A 16,117-nucleotide genomic window follows, 5' to 3' on the forward strand; every position below is an offset into this window, starting at 1 on the left:
GCAGATTTCTGAGTTTGAGGCCAGTCTGGTCTACAGAGTGAGTTCCAGGACATCCAGGGCTATACAGAGAAACCCTGTCTCAAAAAACCAAAAAACCACAAAAAGAAAGAAAGAAAGAAAGAAAGAAAGAAAGAAAGAAAGAAAGAAAGAAAGAAAGAAAGAAAGAAAGAAAGAAAGAAAGAAAGAAAGAAAGAAAGGAGGAAGGAAGGAAGGAAACAAAGAAACAAAGAAAGAAACAAAGAAACAAAGAAAGCATATTTTCTTTCAAAAGCCTACATAGATACCTGATGTGTGTTTGTTTATGGATGGTGGAGTATTAATATAATTAACTATTACTATACTGGAGTCAATCCCCCTTATAGTTTGGTAGTGTTTGTTTTGTGAAATTGGGTATGTTGCCATTGATATGCAGTGACCCCCTTCGCATCTTCTCATAATTTGCTTTGACGTCTACATTATCAGACGGAAGCAGAGCAGCCCCGGCTTGCTTCCATGCTCCATTTGCCTGGAACACCTTTTCCCACCCTCTCACGTTAAGCCCATCTTTGCCAACGGGAGACATTCCGTGTGAGAAATCACAATTTAGATGGCACTTCTTACTCCAGTCTTTTAGTCTAGTCCCTTTTACAGGAAAATGGAGGCCCTTAGTTCTCAGCACTTATTTAAAGGTGTGCATAAATTCCTGTAGGGTGTTGTTTGACATTGTTCTATAGGTTCTTAGTCTTCGTTTGGTTACCTATCGTTCTCCTGAGGTTTACCCTTTGCTCTATGCTCATGGATGTGCTTGCTTTCCTCTTCCGTGTGTAGAATTCCATGGTGTCTGCTACGGTAATTTAGTGGCCAGGCATTATTTTAGTTTGTATTAATTATGGAAGATTTTAATTTTTCCTTTGATAATAGAGAGACTCTCCTGGATACAATAATCTCTCTTCAGGGCTTCAACTATATCAGTTGATGCTCTCACGGTCTGTTGGGAAATCTGCCATTATTCTGATGACTCTGCCTTTCTACATGACTTGGCCTTTCTCCCTGGCAGCTTCCATATACTTTGTTCAGTTTCCCCAATGTTTTACTGTAATGAAATGAGGCCAATAAATTCAGAGTTATTCATCATCTTTGGCCATTAGGGAAATGCAAATCAAAACTATATTGAGATTTGATCTTACTCAAGTCAGAAGGTCTCTCATCAAGAAAACAAACAACCACAAATGCGGGTAAGAAAGGAGGAAAGACAAGGAACATTTATTGGCTGCTGATGGGAATGTCAATTCGTCCAGCCAGTGTGGGAATCAGTCCACTGAGATTTCCCCCAAACTAAAAATAGAACTATATCATCTAGCCATACCTCTTCAAGGTATATACCAGGACAGAGTCAGGGCAAACGTTACTGAGATGTGTGCAAGCCTCTGCTTACTGTAGCACTATTTGCAATAGCCAGCTTATAGAATGATGAATGGATGAAAATCAGAGATAAAGATGATAGAAGGAGATAGAATCAGAGATAAAGAGTCAAAGGAAGAGACAAAGATGGAGATAGGGATAGAGACAGAGTCAGAGATAGAGGTAAACACAGAGTCAGAAATAGAGATAGGGATGATAGAGGAATTAAGTGGGAAAAGTACTAGAGATATAGAAGAGGAATGGAGGGCTGGGGAGATGGCTCAGCGGGAAAGAGCACTGACTGTTCTTCTGAAGGTCCTAAGATCAAATCCCAGTAACCACATGGTGGCTCACAACCACCCATAATGAGATCTGATGCCCTCTTATGCTGTGTCTGAAGATAGCTACAGTGTACTTATTTATAATAATAAATAAATCTTTGGGCTGGAGCGACCAGGGACGGAGGGAGCAGAATTGACTAGAGTGAGCGGGGCTGATCAGAGCAAGCAGAAGTACTAAATTCAATTTCCAACAATCACATGAAGGCTCACAACCATCTGTACAACTACAGTATACTCATATACATAAAAATAAAATAAATCTTTGGAAATTTCTTAAAAAGAATAGAAATGGAAAGGGAGAAAGCAGATAATGAATGGTCATAGAAGGATTAGTGTGATCAAACTTTATTATATCCATCCATACATGAAATAATATGATGAAGTCTCAAGTACTGTTTCATTTATTTATGTTAATAGAATACTTCAAAGTAACTATATTCCAATATATTTGGTGGAAATACGATAAAAAAACAGACAATAAAAAAGTTTTAAAATCAACTGGCAAAACAATAAGAGAAAGAGCAAATACAAATAAAAAGTGCAAGTCTTAGTTAGGGTTTCCTTTTCCATGAGGAGACACCATGACTGAGGCATCTCTAATAAAGGACACCATGCTTACAAGTTCAGGTGTTCAGTCTATTATCATCAAGGTGGGAAGCATGGCAACATCCAGGCAGACATGATGCTGGAGAAGGAGCTGAGAGTTCCAGAGCTTGATCAGAAGGCAGCCAAGAGAAGAATACTGTCTTCCTTGAAGCTAGGGTCTCAAAACCCACACCCATAGTGACACACTTCCTTCAACAAGGCCATGCCTCCTAACAATGCCACTCCCTATGGGCCAAGCATATTCAAACCACCACAACAGTGTTATAATCAGGTAATTTATGTTCAAAAATCCCAAGGAGATGGTATAATTGTTACAAGCATTTATGTATCAAAACATGTAGCAGCTGGATAAAAATCCAGGACTGATGGAAATACAAAGTAGTATAAGTTCCACTAAATAGTACATCTCAGAATCCCTGTAGAAATAGACCAAAAAGGACACCAAATACAAAACAACTCTGTAACTTTGAAACATAAAAGTAAATATAGCTGTCTACCAACTATAAAATTAATCTAGTTGAAAAAACTAAGACTTATGGTATAATAATATGACAAATTTAAAAACTGATAATTTTTAAAAAGAAGACTCTTGTGATATATAAAGAATCTGCATGTGAAACTATAAATGATCTAAAATGGAGTTAAAAAGAAAAATGTTCCATCAAAATTGAAATGACCATGTGTAGGAAAATATGCATGGTCTTCGGTGATTTTGCCATTAAAAGGGAAAAACTTAAAAAGAGAAAGGAGCTGGGGGAGAAATTTAATAAGTATTAAGAAAACTTTAATTTACTACATTATTAAGGAATGAGAAGAAGTTAAGAACAAAATCTAACAAAATAGTAAATGAAAATTGATGATGATGGAAGGTAAATCTGAGGGCTGGGTGATGGCTCAGTTGGTAAAGTTCTTGCTTTGTGAGTGTAGCTCCCAGGACTAGCCCTAAGCAGCTGGCTGGAGTGCTATATACCTGTATTCCCAGGATTGAAGCTCCTATGGATGCCAGGAACTCACTAGCCAGCTGACCCAGTCACCTCGATGAGTTCCAGGCCAATCAGATTCTCTCTCTCTCTCTCTCTCTCTCTCTCTCTCTCTCTCTCTCTCTCTCTCTCTCTCTCTCTCATGCACACACACACACACATTCAAAGGTGGATGGGGGAACTATGGCTGAGGTTGTCTTGTGACTTTGACATACATGTACATGTATGTATACACCTGTAAACGTGAACATAAGCACACACACACAAACCTAAGAGAAAAACGAATGAGTGTATTAAAAAGCTACATCTTGAGCTGGAGAGATGGCTCAGCAGTTAAGAGCACTGACTTTTCTTCCAGAGGTCCTGAGTTCAATTCCCAGCAACCTCATGGTAGCTCACAACCATCTGTAACTGTCCTCTTCTGGTGTCTCCAAACAAATAAATAAATACTTAAAAAAAAAAGCTGCACCTTTTAAATGGTCTAAAAAGAAAAATAATAAAGCTGTGTTTGTTAGGGTTTCTTTTGCTGTGATAAAATACCATGACCAAAAGTAACTTGAGAAAGAAATGATTTATTCATTTTACAGCTTGTAGACCATCATCCAGGGATGTCAACTCAGAAACTCAAAGCATGAACCTGGAGGCAGGAACTAATGCAGAGGCCATGGAGGGGTGCTGCTTACAGACTTGCTTCCCATGGCTTGCTCGGTCTGCTTTCCTTTAGCATTCAGAACCACCAACCCAGGGAAGGTACTACCCAAAGTGATAGTTTCCCCTATATCAGTCATCAACTAAGAAAATGCACCTAGGCTTTCTCAACGCCAGTCTTGGGTGGGTATTTTCTCAGCTGAGGTTCCTTCTTCCAAATGACTCTGGCTTGAGTCTAGATGCTGTAAAATTGCCAGCACAAAAGGCAAAAATCCATGCTGCCTAATTTGGAAGCAAGAGTATACAAGAATTGGAAATGAGTTAGAAGGCAGGAATGTGGAAAGGAAGGATCAAGATAATGCTGAGAACGAGGGTGAAGAACTCTCTGGTCGTGAGCAGAAGGGAAGGGGCAAGTTCCTTATACAAGGCATAAGTCTATTATATAATACTTGACCCAGATTTAGTAAATGGGGTCTAACATCATGAATACTGTTATTATTACTTCTATTGTCATTAGTAGATAACTTTCAAATACTTCTGACAGCTCAGTATAAGATAAGGCTCAGGCTGCTTCTCTGGAAAAAGAATATTAAATGGAAAGAAACTATCAAAATATTAGCATTATCTCCATTCTTATCCAACATTGCTCATAGAAAATTATATCCAAAGTTCATTCCAATTCAGTGAGATACTAGGTAAGACCTCTGTCTTCCCCAAATGGAAACTCTTTAGGCTGTGATAAGTACACAAGACATCAATGCAGACACCAGAGAGTAGACATGAAAAGACAGTGGAGTTACTACCACAGAGAGCTATGGCAAGGGAGACATTTTTGGTAAGCTAAAGATAAAAAATGGAGGTCGAACATATGGACTTCTAAGAGAAAAGGGAACTAGTGAATGTACCATTTTGACTCAACTGGGAAATTGCGAGACAACTAAGGGAAGAGGATGTGGAGACAGATGGTGAAGAAGAGCCTCGAGTTCCACTTTACAGAACGCAGTCCTCGCCCTACTGTCTGGAAAAAGTCCGTGAAGATCTTTGAATAGATGGGTGATGTGGCAAACAGTATTCTTCGGAAGGATTACTTAACAGCAAGTATACTCGGTGGACTTGGGGGTGAGGAGCGGTCACACAAGTACAAGACAGAAGCTACTGTCATTATTTAAGCGTCTCTCCCTCCCCTCGCCGCTCCCCTCCAATCTAGAAATATCATTTTCTCCGTGTTGCAAATGGTCAAAACACAAAATTACTTCCGAGCCAAATAGAATATGAATCAAAGATGCCTAAAGCATGGCTGGCGTGGCCTCTAGTCAGCCACATTTCAGCTCCGCACTGCTCTGAGTTGACATTAGAAGGGTTAGGTGTTATTTCTCAGCCCCTTGTGAGGGATAGCCTAAAAGAAACAACCTCCCCTCCTCAGGTGGCATCTTGGAAGAGAGGATGCCTTTTTATCACCAAAGGGCCCATCTGGGCTGATAGCCTAAGAGCAGGATCACGGATCTCCCCGGGGTTAGCTCAGCTTTGCTTCTAGGCAAAGCTTAGCTTCCTCCCGCCCCTCCATCCCCCTTCTCTTCGGTTGTTATCAGCTCCAGGAACACAGAGAGTTAACCTTTGCAACTGGATTTGCTCTGTGCAACACAGTGTCACCCCACAAACGGGGTGTGTAAGGCGCCTGTGAAACGAAAGAAAAGGAGTCCAGGAATTCAGTTAATTAACCACATCAGTTTCTTAACGTGATCAATTTTAATTAAACTGAATTTTAATAGAGATCTGTGTAGTCTGTAGAGACCAATTGCTAATTCTACAAAGCATGTGCTGCCTTTCAGCTCAGGTTTGCTCCCATCTAATTAATATGGATAGAGCATTAAGCCTTTTTGGACTCTGGTGGTTTTCATTTCATGACTATTAATGATTTTAATGAACTGGACTAATTCAGTAGTTTTCATCCTAGTGTTTCGGGGCTTTGTTCATCACAAATTTCAGGTTTATAATTGGTTTCCAGGTCTTAACAGTGGTCATTGATCAGCTTCAGCAGTTCCTTTTACAACTCAGTAGGCGCTGGGGACTGTTAACCCTTTGCCACCTGGAGCAGAGATGCACAGTGTAGTGCTTCAGAACAAACCGACCTGCAGGTAACCATGGGGCAGTGGGTACTTCAAAATCCCAGGGTGTGAGGGAAGTGCTAGCACAGGACGGAACAGGAAAGGTCATGGTAGCGATATGGAAGCTGTGCATTTAGAACAGCAATTAGAATAAAGTAGACCCGTGATTGCTTTAGTTTCCAATATTCTGAGTGAGAAGTGCACGAACCAGGTTTTCTAGCTACTCAGTGGCCCTTGCCAAGCCCTAGCAGGTATCTTTATCAACAACCAAACAGCCAGGACTAAAGAATAAGAAAAATAAGAGCTGGAAAAAAGCTGATGAGAAATAGAAACCAGGAGACAAGGCTGCAGGGGACACAGACGGTGGAACCTAGCAGAGATACAGAAATAAACATGGGTGGCTGCATGCTTGTATCTATATTTTTTTTTCTTCACAGGACAGGGATATGGGCTTACCAATGGAATAGAGCCACAGCTAGTGGTTTTCTGCCTTTCGGAAAACTAATAATATGTCTGCATTTTGTTGAAAACAAAAGGCATAACTTTAAGCATTGTGCACCTGAGAGTGTCTAACAGACCTGTTTGTTCCCCAATCTATCTTGGGAAACTGAAAAATGACAGGCAGGGTGTACATGCAGAGGAGTCTAGCTCACATCATCAAAATGGAAGAAAGCAGAAGGTGGTCAATTCTCTGGTTGTCTTAAATGTTCCATTCATCTATGTCTTAAGTGCTCCAAGAAAGAGCTACCCAAGCACCCAAGTACCAGCTTCCAGAAATAAAGGCTGACATCATGGGAAGCTGTCCTTTTCCATAGGTCTATCCCCAAAGGTTTCCACTATCCTGTCCCTGATCAGTGGTGGGGAAAATCTTACTTGATCCAGGGTTTTGCTTCTGATGGAGACTGTGTCCATATGGAATCAAAAACCCAGTTGGATCTTTATGGGTACTTCCATTAAAAGCATCCAGAAATCTCATCTAGAGTGGTTGTTATATCATCTCTGAGTTCTAAGTAGAGAGGCCTAAAAGAATCAGCTACTCAAGTAAACAGGCATAAAGCTGAGAAATTTGGATTTTTTTTTTTTAAATTCTGTTTTGCATGACAGGTTATGCTCTACCAGTTGACTTCTCTCATACAGGCTGATTTACTTAAACAAGTTGCCATCAGGATAGAATTTACTTTACACCTTTAATTCCTGCTCATCTCTCAATCCTTTCCAGTCTTGCTTCTATCCCACAGAGCTACTGAAAGGTTCTGTCATCTATAAAATGGTGGTAATGGCTTCCTTGTTAGGGTCATTGTGCAGATTAGCACACTTAGCAAGGTGCCTCAATAAATTATGGTTATTATTGTCACTCAAACCACCAAAGCTCCTATGATTGACACATGACTTAAGTCTTCCTCTGCTGAGTTCTTGGCTGTGCATCCTACTACAGAGCACATTTCCTCGGACTCCACTTGTTCACCCTTTGAATCTTTCAACAAATGTGTGTAGATGTTTAGCTCATTCTGCAGAGTTCTAGGCATGAGGGCTACCACACAGTTCAGAAAGGCTGAATGTTTTCTTTCCTATGCTTGGAGTTTTAATTTGTTTTTTCAGAACAGGAAAGGAAAATAGGAAACGGTAATCTATTTAAACAAGCAGAGTTTGCATCTTTAATTCTTGTTTGTCTCTCGATCCTTTCCGGTCTTCTACTGAATTCTTAAATTGTTCCAAACATCAGTGGTTTGGCACATGTCAAGCTACATGAGAGGGGCCTAAATATCTTCACGCTATTGATGAGGACATCAAGGCTCTATGTGTTAACTTTCCTTGCCAAGGTCATAAAGGTTTTGAGTGAAAGAAACTATTTAAACCAGAGCAGTCAGCACCAGGGCTCAGGCATTAAGATTCAGCTTCATTTACAAAGAACAGAGGGAAAAATTACAAAAAAAAAAAAGGAAAGAAAAAAATGCTATTTGAGATGAGGTATCTACAAAAGCCCCCTGAGAGAGGAGGACACCATGAGAGTAGAAAGACCCACGCTGACAGAATCTGGAAATGTGCTGTGCTCTAGAGAGCAGAAATGAACTGAGCTGTCCTCCTAGAAGCATTGTGTATTGAAGCGTACCCTCTGTGTGACTAGAGTAAGAACTTTAGAATGGAAGACTTTGGGGGTATGATTAAGACTAAGCAAGGATCTGTGAGCAGCGTCTACTTCCACAGAAGCTGTAGCTTTCAAATAAGAGGAAAAGAGAGTTTGTCCTCTCTTCAAATAAAAGACATGTAGGGGCACAGTGGAAGGTGGCCATCAGGAAGTAAGTCCTCATCAGGAAAAGAACTGGCCACCACCTCATCTTGACTTCTCAGCTCCCACTACTGTGAGAGAACACACTTCTGCTGCCCCAGTGGCTGCCCAGTCTGTTGCATTTGTTTAGACAACTTAAGGAAATGAAAACATCAGAGGAGGTCTTGGATCTTAGGAGAATGGTGCTTCTCAGCTAGTTCATGAAGGAAGATGGAGACATCATCTGAGTGCTGGGAAGGATGAACCTTTGCAAGAGATGCTGTGGGAGTTTGAATGAGTGAGGCAAAGAAAAGCAAACTTGACTCTTTCCAAGACTGTCCCTACATAAGCAACCAGAGGAGTGAAAAGAGAATCGGAACCTCAGAGCAAGACTTTTAAGGTAGTATATATACTAGAATGTTTGTCTGTTGTAATGATCTAGTGAGCAGAACATATAAAGGAGATTTTATAGAGAGGAGATAATTGCAAAAACAAAGTCATTGAATAGAGAAGAGGGCCTATCCTTGGATAGAAGAGACTTATCATTGTGCAAGTGTGGAAGGCAAAGCTATAGATAAACATGTAAGGGGCTGGTAGATCAGGTGCATGTCTCAGAAGGGGAAGTGGGGCCGTTGGGTGTACCTGCAGGTAGAGTGGAAGCTTTGGTGATGGAATAAGAGATATTTCTCTCTGTTGTGCTAGCATTCTATTAATAGGACATAGATCTTGACTATTCCTATCTAGAGGCTTGTTTTTATCTTCCTCCTGATCCAGACAAGGAAACTGAGCTCAGTGGTCACGGAGGTGGTGGCCAGGAAGACTAGGATTTGAACAGCAGTTTTCTCTTTTGCTTGTTGTTCCTGATTTGCTGAAAGTGAAAGTGGAGGGAAAAGTTGGAATCATGATCTTAGTGGAAAGAAAAGCAAATTGAGTGATGCAGTGTGGCAGGATTTCCAAGCTGTACTGGAGACTCTCTTGTCATCAGGGATATAAACAGAAAGGAAAACTATTTTTTATAGTCTCATGGATTTGTTTTATTAACTTTTGTTTTGCCTACAGCTCTATTTGAATGCTCAGATTTCAAATTTGGTCTGAGTTTTAAGAGGAGAAGAGAAAAAGAAAGAGGAAAGGACAAAGAAGGTAAGAGAATGGATGGATGGATGGATGGATGGTTGGATGAATAGATGGATAGATGATAGGTATAAGGATGGATGGATGGTTGCTTGAGTGGATGAATGGATGCATACATACACACACACACACACACACACACACACACACACACACGCATATATATAAGCACATAGGCATATAGGTAGACAAGAGTTTTCATAGCTGTCAACTATTGACCTAGTTTGAATAAAAAGGAAAATGAGACCAAAGATTGATAAGAGGCATTGGAAGCAGCTGGAATGCAGAGGGTTTGGTAAAGTAAACTGGATAATTAAGGTAAGTACTCCGATTAAGATTCTGATGTTTTGAGAGGTACTTGACATTAGAGCTTTTGGAAGGAGTAAGTTTCAAGACCTCTAGAGTCACCATGGAGGAAAGGCTATAGATCTCGTCTCCTGCTAACAAGATAGCTCAGTAGTTAAAGGCACCCAAAGCCAAGCCTGGTGAACTGAGCTCAGTCCTTGGCACTCGTGGAAAAAGAACCAACCCTCACAGGTTGTCCTTTGATTGCCACACTTGAGCCATGGCTCACGTGCACTTCCACCCAAACACAGAAGATAAATAAATATCTTAAAATTTACAAACGTTGTAGGAGGTAATGAGGCAGGACATGAATACTGAAGTTCCCAGGGATAATGGTAGAAGTAACAGGAGAGAGCAAGAGGGACAGTAAGTGGGTGTAAAATCTCCAGAGACTGGGAGGTGAGTGGGGGACAGGCGACTATGACAGAGAGGGAACAGATGGTGTAGTCTCATGCCATCTGCTTTAAAATCACCAGGAATTCTGAGGATGAAGGAAGGGACAAGTGTCTAGAAATAGCAGCAGAGCAACTCCAAAGCCTCTAGTCACCCCTTTCCACTCTCCAGCTGAAATCCTCTGCTGCGCTACCACACTCCCCACTTTTAAACAATACACATATGCCGTCTCTTCAGACTCCTATATTTAGGAAAGATATATTGACATTGGGCTTTGGAAAATAAGCATCATGTCTCCTACATGAGTGCATATGTGTACATGCATATGCATAAGTGAACACACATCCTTACACAAGCACGCACACACACACACTCCTGAATATTTGTATTAGTTCTATAGCTTCCCTTCTTGTTTTTGTTTTGTTTGTTTGTTTGTTTGTTTTTCAAAGCTGAGTTTCCTTGTGCAGTCCTGGCTGTTCTGGAACTTTCTCTGTAGACCAGGCTTGCCTTGAACTCCCAGAGATCCACCTGTCTGCCTCTGCCTCTCATGTGGTGGGATTAAAGGTGTGTGCCATCTTTGCCTGGCTATCTCTTCCTTTCTAAAACCCTGCAAAAATAATTAGTCTATAGTATTTGGAAGTCATTCTTCATGTCACTTAGATTCTTTAAAACTTGAAACATTTTATATGTTCTTTGGAATAGGGAACATTTTTTTTTCCTTTTAAGAGTGAATTTTCTTCCAATTTCTTCATACTTCACTATTGTTCAAATGTGTGGAAATCAAATTTTCTTATTTATTTTTCTCTTTCTTACTTTATATACTTTAGTCGTTTTAATAGTAGAGTTTCAGGTTCTGGAATAAATGTTGAGTTAATATTTGGTTTGGGCTTCCTTGCCAGATGAGGGAAATAAATTTAGATTTTTCAGAGGGAGTGAGTACTGAGGCTCAAACTAGGGGTTTTTCCACATGCTAGAGAGACACTCTACCATTGAACTACATCTCCAGTCCCATCAATTCAGACATTCCATGTACAGAGAGTATTTCATGTTGTCATTTGTCGCTATATCCCCACCTCCCCCATCCACATTCTGAGCAGTCATCCTGCTTTTGAGGGTTTCCAGAATAAGGGCTTAGAGTTTTCCCCTTTTATAAGTTGGATCCTTCCAGGCCCTTGAACTCTTGGGTGTGGCTCTACCTCCCCTCCTCTCACATGGCTTTTAAGTACAAATCCCAGACCTCAGGTCCACATTGGGCCCTATATTCCAGTGCTGGACCCTTCTTACTGACCAGACTCTGGTTTCCTGCTTCACTCCTGCACCCCACGTGGGGCATTTAATTTTTTAGTTCAACTTGATGGCAAAATAATAATAATAATAATGATAATAATAAATAATGGATTAGCAAGATATCTCAGTGGGTAAAGGGTGCTTACTATCAAATCTTATGACCTGAGTTGGATCTGCAGGACCTGCATGGTTAGAGGAGAACTGACTTCAGCAGCTTGCCATATGACCACCACATGAATACTGTAACATGTTTGTACTCCAGAAATGAGAAATGGGAAGCATCCTGGGCAAGGGTAACCTACAACATTTGTTCTAGCACAGGGCCAACAGCCATTCCTTAAATGGTGTTTCTTGCATAGACAGGATATCAACCTTCTACCTGTTGTTCATGATAAATTTCATTGATTACTTCTTGCTGTGTCAACGTTACTAGCCAAACTCTCTAATTTTGTCATTGCAGTCCTTAAAAGCCTTTATTCCACTATGTTTTTCAAAATCAAAATTATTATTCCACCCAAAGCCCTTCCAACCCTGATCTCAATTATTAGGCATGCTCTGTGCACCCACAAAATTCCATGAAAGTTCTAATCTCTGCTACCTCAGAATTTTGCCTTAAAAATAAGGCCTTTTAAAAAGTGATTTCAGTTAAATAAGATCACAGAGATGGCACTGATTCAGCGTGCCTGGGTGCTTATAAGAAAAAGAACAGACATCAGTGATGGGTACGCACAGAAACATGGTCATCTGGGGACACAGAGAGAAGGTAGTCAAAAGACAGAGGCCTAGGAGAAGCAAACATCTTTGTCTTGGAGCTCTGGCCTCCAGAAGGATGGGAAATGCATGTCTACTGTTGAAGATAATGGTCCATTAGAGTTTGTTATAGCAATCCAGGAACATTAGCATACTTCCTGTCTCATGGGTCATATATCCACTACTTCCCTTTCCTGTTCCCCAGGCAAGACATGTTCCTCATGTCCTTCAACTGTACAAATTACCCTTCACAAGAGGAAATCCCAAGGACTTTTGTTGTACTCATCAGATGTGGAAGGCTGAATACAGGTTCCCACAGGAGTAGTAGGAACCCCTGTGTTGAAGCCACAAGTAAGTAAAAGATGTGAGAGTGGAGAAATGGTCATATATGATTAAAGAGGTCCTTAAAAGCAATTATGAGAAGATTGGGAGTTGAGGTGGGCATTTGACCACCAAGGCAGAATAAGAAAATATGGTCATGGGAGAATATGGCTAATTAGAGTGATGTAAGAAGGGGGTTACAGAAAGTCTTGGAGAGCTGGCAAAGGCAAAGACCCCATTTTTCTCCTGGAGGTCTTGCAGTAATATCTAACCCCAATAAGCCCATATAAAAAATCATACAACTCAGTAATTATAACTATATGCCTAGATTGGGAAGATCTATCACTATCCTCACCTATGAGACCCTTTGCTACTTGCAGTTTTTTCCTGGCCACATGGTTTTGTTCCATACTGGCTTCCTTCTCCTCCTCCTCTTCCTCCTCCTCCTCCAACTTCTCTCTCTCTCCTTCTTCCTCTCCAATATGAGGCCCCACCTTTCCATTCCACAGTCCAATCATAGGCTCTAGCCTTTACTTGACTAGTAAGAATAGGGAGATGGTTCAATGAGATTACCTGAGTATGTGAGCCTTCTTAGGGGCAGCCCCTCTTGAGGAAGCAGCATTAACATCAAAACGTAACTGGTACCACAGCAACCCATAACATTTCCCCATTTTTGTCCAATTAAAGTCTCTTTTATCTCAGATATAAATTGAACACAACCCTCAAAATTATGCAAATTAAAATATATAATATACACTTAATACCTAGTCTTTCATATTTGTCAATTTAGATAAAGCATTCTATCATCTATCCTAACTTAAAAAGCTTACAATTCCATACCTCAATTATGTTCTGACTTTAGCTTGCATTACCATCTGAAAACCATCCTTTCAAATCTATATCACCTCTCTCAATGCTAAACAACTTGAGTTTGATTATGAGGCTACTGGTCTTTAACCCTATCAGAAATCCAAGAACAAATTTAATATTACCTGAAAAATATAGGAAGCACAAAGCATAGCTTCCAAACTTAACCAATTTGTAGAGACAGCTGATTACCTGGACAGTTCCTCATTTCTCAAAATGTTGAAGAATCAGTTTTCAGGCTTCTGTCCCAAGATCATCTGACAGACCTCAAATGAAGCAGGAATTATGAAGGACTACCTTACTCTGTATTGGCAGAGCCAAGCTGTAAGCTATCCCACATTTTGTGTCCTTTTCTGGACAGTAATTTTGTCTGTAGATGGCAATTTTCGTCCAGTGGCCACCTTCCCGTAACTGGAGCAACTCCATCTGGAGGTTTTGATGTTCAGTTTTTTTCTTTGAACCATGAAGGGGATACTGTCAGGGACAGACATGTCTGTAGCCAAAATTTCTGATAATAATGACATGATTACATTTCAGAGTCTGTGTATTTCTGATATTTTTGAAGACTATATGTCTATATAAATATATCTGAAATGTTAAACCTTAACCACTCTTAGCTACTTCTATTTGAATATTGTAGGAGCACCTTAATATAACTAGATCAGAATCATGAGTTTATGATCTGGCTCTTAACTTGCATTATTGAATCATCCTAAATAGTTTATAATGGCAGTTATTAGAAGGGCTGGGTCTAAGCCTTGTATTCTTAGATGAGTTGCATAGGCACAATGTCTATCAAAAAGTATCAATATCAATTTCAAATTTTGTATCAATATAAGAAATTAATACCAATGAAAACCTTAAATCTGTATCAATCTATAAATTTTGTTCCAATGTAAAATTTATAACTTCAGTGTGCATCAATTATAAAGATTTCTACTAATGTAAGATTATGGCAACACAATGTTTTGTTTAAGAGTAAATTTGATAAACTATCCCTATTTATCTATTTCTCTAATTTCTATGATATATGACATATGATATTTGATGATATATGATATTTGATGATTGATATATGATATTTGATGATTGATATATGATATATGATATTTGATATATGATTGATATATGATATATGATATATGATATATGATATATGATATATGATATATGATATATGATATGTGATATGTGATATGTGATATGTGATATGTGATATGTGATATGTGATATGTGATATGTGATATGTGATATGTGATATGTGATATGTGATATGTGATATGTGATATATGATATATGATATATGATATATGATATATGATATATGATATATGATATGTGATATGTGATATGTGATATGTGATATGTGATATATGTGATATATGATATATATGATATATATAATATATGTGATATATGATATATATGATATATGATATATGATATATGATATATGATATATGATATATGATATATGATATATATGATATATGCCCCCTTTCTCTCCCATCCTCTTTTCCTTTACCTAAGAAAGAAGGATAGAGAAGAAAGGAAAGGTAGAAATCCTTGAGTCTAAGCTCTCTAGTTTCCTCCCTGTCTAGAGCTACAATATTTGCAAACTATCCCATAAAATAACAACATATCTATAGTTCATAACATAACCAGAACCATGTACCTCAACCTAAGGGACTGGGATGATGATCTTTTGCGTGCTTCTAGATGAATTGGGGTGAAGAATACCCTCCTAAGGATCCAAAGATAAATAGGAAAATTGATTTTTTTAAAGGAGGGCTATCTGGCATCATTTGTCTTCCATTCTCTATGTGCTGAGAAAGTTCATGGCTTAGCTGAAGTCCTGACTGTAATAGCCAGAAAGGATGGGCAAGCTAGCTGTTCTGGAAATGTCCTGGATACAAGTCTTTAGAGGAAACAGCTTCAATGTAATTGAGGTAGAATCAAGCAAGAGGCTGGAATGGAAGGTCCCAGCATCCCAGCATCTCAACGTCTTGTCAAGGCTGTCTCTATCCTCTTTCATTATTCAATATACAAACCTTACAAGCAACACCTATCTGTGTAAAGGCATTCATATGGAACATTCAAGTGCACAGATCAGTTAAGGAGGATCAATAAAGAACGACAATTGTCTTTCTTTAGAGGTTAGTTTGATCACAAAATCAAACTACAACATAAATTTCTATGCACACCATCTTAAAGGGTTATATATAACAATAAGTCATTAGAATTTTGTACCCAATTAGTATTGTTGGCTTTATGTAGACATTTAAGTTCCAGCCGGTCCCAGTCCTGTCTCTGCAAACAAAGACATACACATCACTGCATATACATCACCTATCTTGTTGATCTTGTCGATCTCCTTCTTGTCCATAATCAAGGTCTTCAAGGGTCTCCCTTTGTCATGTCTGATTTGTATCAGTCTGTGACACCTCAGCCCAGTAGTTTTGAATTTTTTGGCCAGAAGAAGTAACTGTCAGGGAACAGATTTGTATAATTTGAAGCCACAGTCAAGAGCACAGAAATGTGTTACATAAGCCCCAGAAAACTATTTTCCTGAGTGCTTCTTAAGAGCCAGATTGCCTTCTGTTACCTCACAGAACACTGCAGTTCTTCATTCTGTTTTCTGAAAAATAGCGGCTCTATCCTACTTCTTCTACCTTACGAGATTCTTTTAAATTTACT

At 39.4% G+C, this 16,117-nt stretch overlaps 1 long non-coding RNA gene across 1 annotated transcript in view; it reads right to left on the reverse strand.

Annotated features, from left to right (window-relative positions):
- The window catches only part of Gm14015 (predicted gene 14015), a 59,281-nt gene extending 43,374 nt beyond the window's left edge, over nt 1-15,907 (reverse strand). The window contains exon 1 of the long non-coding RNA NR_040637.1: nt 15,770-15,907. This is a non-coding gene — a long non-coding RNA (predicted gene 14015). The remainder of the gene's footprint in view (nt 1-15,769) is intronic.
- Between the last annotated feature and the right edge of the window lie 210 nt (nt 15,908-16,117).

This window comes from Mus musculus, chromosome 2 (genome assembly GCF_000001635.26).
Source record: "Mus musculus strain C57BL/6J chromosome 2, GRCm38.p6 C57BL/6J".
NCBI classification, from domain to species: Eukaryota; Metazoa; Chordata; class Mammalia; order Rodentia; family Muridae; genus Mus; species Mus musculus.